This window comes from Rattus norvegicus, unplaced genomic scaffold, assembly GCF_021556685.1.
Source record: "Rattus norvegicus strain SHRSP/BbbUtx unplaced genomic scaffold, alternate assembly SHRSP_T2T unassigned-0000189, whole genome shotgun sequence".
In the NCBI taxonomy this organism is placed as follows: domain Eukaryota; kingdom Metazoa; phylum Chordata; class Mammalia; order Rodentia; family Muridae; genus Rattus; species Rattus norvegicus.
The window spans coordinates 2,615-7,500 of NW_028238906.1; positions in this window are offsets into that span (position 1 = coordinate 2,615).

The following is a 4,886-nucleotide window of genomic DNA, read 5'->3' on the forward strand; positions in this document are numbered from 1 at the left end:
TAATTTTTTATTTTATTTTATTTTATTTTTTTTTTATTTCTTCCCTCCTCTCCGGTCCCAGCCAGCGGGACCATAGACACTTTTGAGGCCGAGAGGGTGCTGTGTCCCCGGCCTCCGAGCCGAGGTGGCCCGGCTAGGGGGCGCCACGGAGTTTTTTTTTTTTTTTTCTTTTCCAGGAGTCCCTTCGGTCCCAGCCAGCGGGACCATAGACACTTTTGAGGCCGAGAGGGTGCTGTGTCCCCGGCCTCCGAGCCGAGGTGGCCCGGCTAGGTGGCGCCACGGATTTTTTTCTTTTTCTTTTCCAGGAGTCCCTTCGGTCCCTGATAGCGGGAGCCTGGACCTCTGAGGCCGAGAGGGTGCTGTGTCCCCGGCCTCCGAGCCGAGGTGGCCCGGCTAGGGGGCGCCACGGAGTTTTTTTTTTTTTTTTTTTCTTTTCCAGGAGTCCCTTCGGTCCCAGCCAGCGGGACCATAGACACTTTTGAGGCCGAGAGGGTGCTGTGTCCCCGGCCTCCGAGCCGAGGTGGCCCGGCTAGGTGGCGCCACGGATTTTTTTTTTTTCTTTTCCAGGAGTCCCTTCGGTCCCTGATAGCGGGAGCCTGGACCTCTGAGGCCGAGAGGGTGCTGTGTCCCCGGCCTCCGAGCCGAGGTGGCCCGGCTAGGGGGCGCCACGGAGTTTTTTTTTTTTTTTTCTTTTCCAGGAGTCCCTTCGGTCCCTGATAGCGGGAGCCTGGACCTCTGAGGCCGAGAGGGTGCTGTGTCCCCGGCCTCCGAGCCGAGGTGGCCCGGCTAGGGGGCGCCACGGAGTTTTTTTTTTTTTTCTTTTTCTTTTCCAGGAGTCCCTTCGGTCCCTGATAGCGGGAGCCTGGACCTCTGAGGCCGAGAGGGTGCTGTGTCCCCGGCCTCCGAGCCGAGGTGGCCCGGCTAGGGGGCGCCACGGAGTTTTTTTTTTTTTTTCTTTTTCTTTTCCAGGAGTCCCTTCGGTCCCTGATAGCGGGAGCCTGGACCTCTGAGGCCGAGAGGGTGCTGTGTCCCCGGCCTCCGAGCCGAGGTGGCCCGGCTAGGGGGCGCCACGGAGTTTTTTTTTTTTTTTTTTTCTTTTCCAGGAGTCCCTTCGGTCCCAGCCAGCGGGACCATAGACACTTTTGAGGCCGAGAGGGTGCTGTGTCCCCGGCCTCCGAGCCGAGGTGGCCCGGCTAGGTGGCGCCACGGATTTTTTTTTTTTTCTTTTCCAGGAGTCCCTTCGGTCCCTGATAGCGGGAGCCTGGACCTCTGAGGCCGAGAGGGTGCTGTGTCCCCGGCCTCCGAGCCGAGGTGTCCCGGCTAGGGGGCGCCTCCGAGACTTTATTTTTTCCAGGATCCTCCCCGGTCCCTGCCAGCGGGAGCATGGACTTCTGAGGCCGAGGGGAAGCTGTGTTCCAGGCTATCTACCATGGCCTCCTCGGTCTGTGAGCACTCAGGGTTCTAAGGTCGACCAGTTGTTCCTTTGCGGTCCGGTTCTCTTTCTACATGGGGACCTCTTGGGGACACGTCACCGAACATGACTTCCAGACGTTCCGTGTGGCCTGTCATGTTTATCCCTGTGTCTTTTACACTTTTCATCTTTGCTATCTGTCCTTATTGTACCTGGAGATATATGCTGACACGCTGTCCTTTTGACTCTTTTTGTCATTAAAGGACGTTGGAAGAGGCTTGCACCAAGGCTGTTTGCTTGTCCAGCCCTAGCTCTTTTCTTCTGCGCATGGGCCTCTTCGATGCTTGAAGCTTAGCGTCCCCCCATGAGTACGCGCTTCCTGCTTTCCCGTGCTTGCTTGCCTGTGCTCTGTGGGGCAGCTTTATGACAACCGTCCCGCGTGTCAGGCGTTCCCGATTTCCCCGTGGTGGTTGTCGTCCGTTACCGGTAGGAGTCGTTGGTGCCGAGTGCGACTGGAAGGGTTTTCCCGTTTGGTGCTAGTGACCCCCTGGCGTGCTCCTCTGCGGCCGACCGGTTTTTTTATTTGTTTTTTTTTTTTTGTTTTTTGTTTTTTTTTTTTTTTGTTTTTTGGAAGGAGTTCCCGAACCTCCGCTGCTTGGTGGTGTGTCCCTTTCTTTCCTGCTGTGTGCCTCCCGAGTTGCACCTTTTCTCCTTCGAAGGGGATTTTATTTTTTTATTTTTATTTTTTATTTTTTATTTTTATTTTTTTTTGAAGGAGTTCCCGAACCTCCGCTGCCCGTTGAGTCCCGTTCTTCCACGCCACGTGCCTCCCGAGTGCAACGCTTCCTTTTTTTTCTCGCCCTCGAGAAGGGTAAATTTTTTTTTTTGTGTGTGTGGCAGTGTTAGCGACTTCTTCCCGTGCTCTCTCTCGCTCTTCTCGCTCGTATTCCCGTCCAGTGCGTTGTTAGAAAGCTCTCACGCCCGTTGTTCCCGATGCATGGCGTGTCTCGCTCCCGTTGGATCGATGTGGTGCTGCCGCGTTCTCTTCGGGCCGGGGCCTAAGCCGCGCCAGGCGAGGGACGGACATTCATGGCGAATGGTCATTCAGCGCGAATGGCGACCGCTCTTCTCGTTCTGCCAGCGGGCCCCTCGTCTCTCCTCCCCATTCCTTTGCAGGGTGGTGTGTGGAAGTCAGGGGTGCGGCTGTCCGGCACGAGCGCTGACCCGCGCACACTTGTTGCTGTGGTTCGCGGTGTCCCTGTGGACGTGTCGGGGGCGCTTGCCCCCACGCCGTTCACTGCTTCGCGGCCCTCTTCCCCCGTGCCGGGGGAAGGTGGTAGACCCGCTGCGGTGCATACCCTTCCCGAATGGTGTGTGCACGCGCCCTGCTTCGTGTGAGCCTTGCGGTGCTCCTGGAGCGTTCCGGGCTTTGACCACCAAGGTGCCCGCTTCTGAGTTGGCGGTGGCGCTTCCCGCTCCCCGGCGTGCCTCCTGTGCTCCATGGTGCTTGTGCCTTTACGCTTTCCCTTGTCCTAGTTGCCGGCTTTCTGCACGGTGACAGAAAGGGGGGGGGTCGAGGAGTTGAGTGTGCGGTTAAAAGGCTCCTTCCGTTGGGTGAGCGCCCACCCCGTGCCTATGTTTTTGGTGCCTTCACCCGCGGGCCCTGCGCGGTTAGGGTGGTGCTGAGCGATCGCGGCTGGCCCTTTTTAAAGACCGGACTCCCTCAAGTCAAGGCTCCTCCTTTGTGTGCGCCTTGAAGAGGCCTGGCTCTCGGCGGGGACCTGTCGCAGGTCCCCCCGGTCCGCGAATGCTCAAGAAGACCCCGGAGAAAGAGACCTTTGCCGATACCGCAGACCCCCCACCAGCTGGCGCGTGGTCCTTCCCGTTCTGTCCCGCGCCTGTTGCTCGTTTCCCGTTGCGTGCACGGAGCCCTTGGCTGCTCGTCGGTGTTGGGTTCGTCCCGCCCTCAGTGAGGAATTTGCCTTCTCTAGCTATCTTCGGAAAGGGCTTTACGATCTCCGAGGGGCTTCTCCCGGATGGTCCCCTCGGCTGCCCGCCCTGACCTCAGCCTTCTGCGCGCAGCGTTTGCTCTCTCGCCTACCGCGACCCGCGCCTCCCCGCTCCGAGTACGAGGAGGGATCACGCGGGACGGGGCTCTGTCGACCTGCCGCTGTGCGGAGCTTGTGGGGGAGATTGGGTTTCTGGTGGCAGGTGGCGGGGAAGGGCCGTGCACACGCCCGCGTGCGCGGTACCCCCCTCACCGCGAGGGGTCGTCGCGGGACGGGTGGGTTTGGAAGGGCGGCGGTGGGCTCCCGGTCCCACCCGCCTCCGTTTCCCCCCGTGCCCTCCGTCGCGTGTGCGTCCCTCCCACGCGCGTCCACGTCCCGGCCACTCTCGCGGCGAGGTCGTGTCGCGTGTGGTGCGTGCCGCGTGCTCTCGGGCGTCTGCGGTTGCCGCCTCGTCCCCCCCTTCCACGGCAGCGTTCCCACGGCCGGTGGAGATCGCGGGAGCCGTCCTACCCCCCCTTCCCCCTCCGCGGGGCTCTTGAGGGTCCGTGAACCGCGGGGTTGGCCTCGCTCTCGGGGGCGGACTTCTTATTTGGGGGAACCGGCGGTCGGCCGCGTCCGGCGCGTCGTCGGACGTTGGGACCCGCTGCCACGCGGGGGTCTTCGTCGGTTGGCGTCGGCGTCTGCCTCGGTTCTCTCTCGCGTCGGCTGGCGTCTCCTCGGGCTCCCGGGGGTTGTCCGTTGGTTTCGGGTCGGCTCGGTGCCGCGGGCGTGGCGGGACTGCTCCGGGTTGGGTGCAGTGTGATTCCCGCCGGCTTGGCTCGCGTGCCCGGTCGCCGCCCGAGCGGCCTCCCGGTCCCTTGTGAGGCGTCTCCCGCGGGGGGTGCCGCTGCGGCCCGCCCTGCCGTCGACGGTCCTCGTTCTGTCGGTTCGCTCCCCCTCCCCGCCCGCCGGCGTTCCTTTCTCTCTCGCTCCTCGTCTGGCCGACCCGCGGCCGTGCTGCCGGGCCCCTCCTCACGGGGGGGCAGCCGGGCGCGCACGGGTCCCGGGGCGGTCGCGGGGTGCCTGGGGGGAAGGGCCGCCCGGCGGGCGGGAGGAAGTTGCGGTTTGAAGGGCGTCCCGGCCGCCGCGGCCGTGGCGGCGCGTCTCGCCTGGTCTCTTGGAGGCGTGTGCGGGGGGAAAGACGCCCCGCGAGGCGTAGAGGAGAAAGAGGCTTTAGTGGCTGTCGCCCACGCCGGTCCGTGGGGCCTGTTGGCTGAGGGTGCGTCTGCGCGGGGGCCCGTCCGGCCCCGCCGTCCTCTGGGAAGGCGTGCGTCGGGGGAAAGCTGCCGGGGTGCCAAGGTGGGCGCCTGGGCGTTGAGTCGAACCCGTGTGCGCGTCCCGGTGTGGCGGTGGGGGCTCCGGTCGGTGTCTCTCCCCCTCGCTGCCCCGAGGCCCGGCCTCCCTTCCGACGCGGGCTCGGCCCCCCT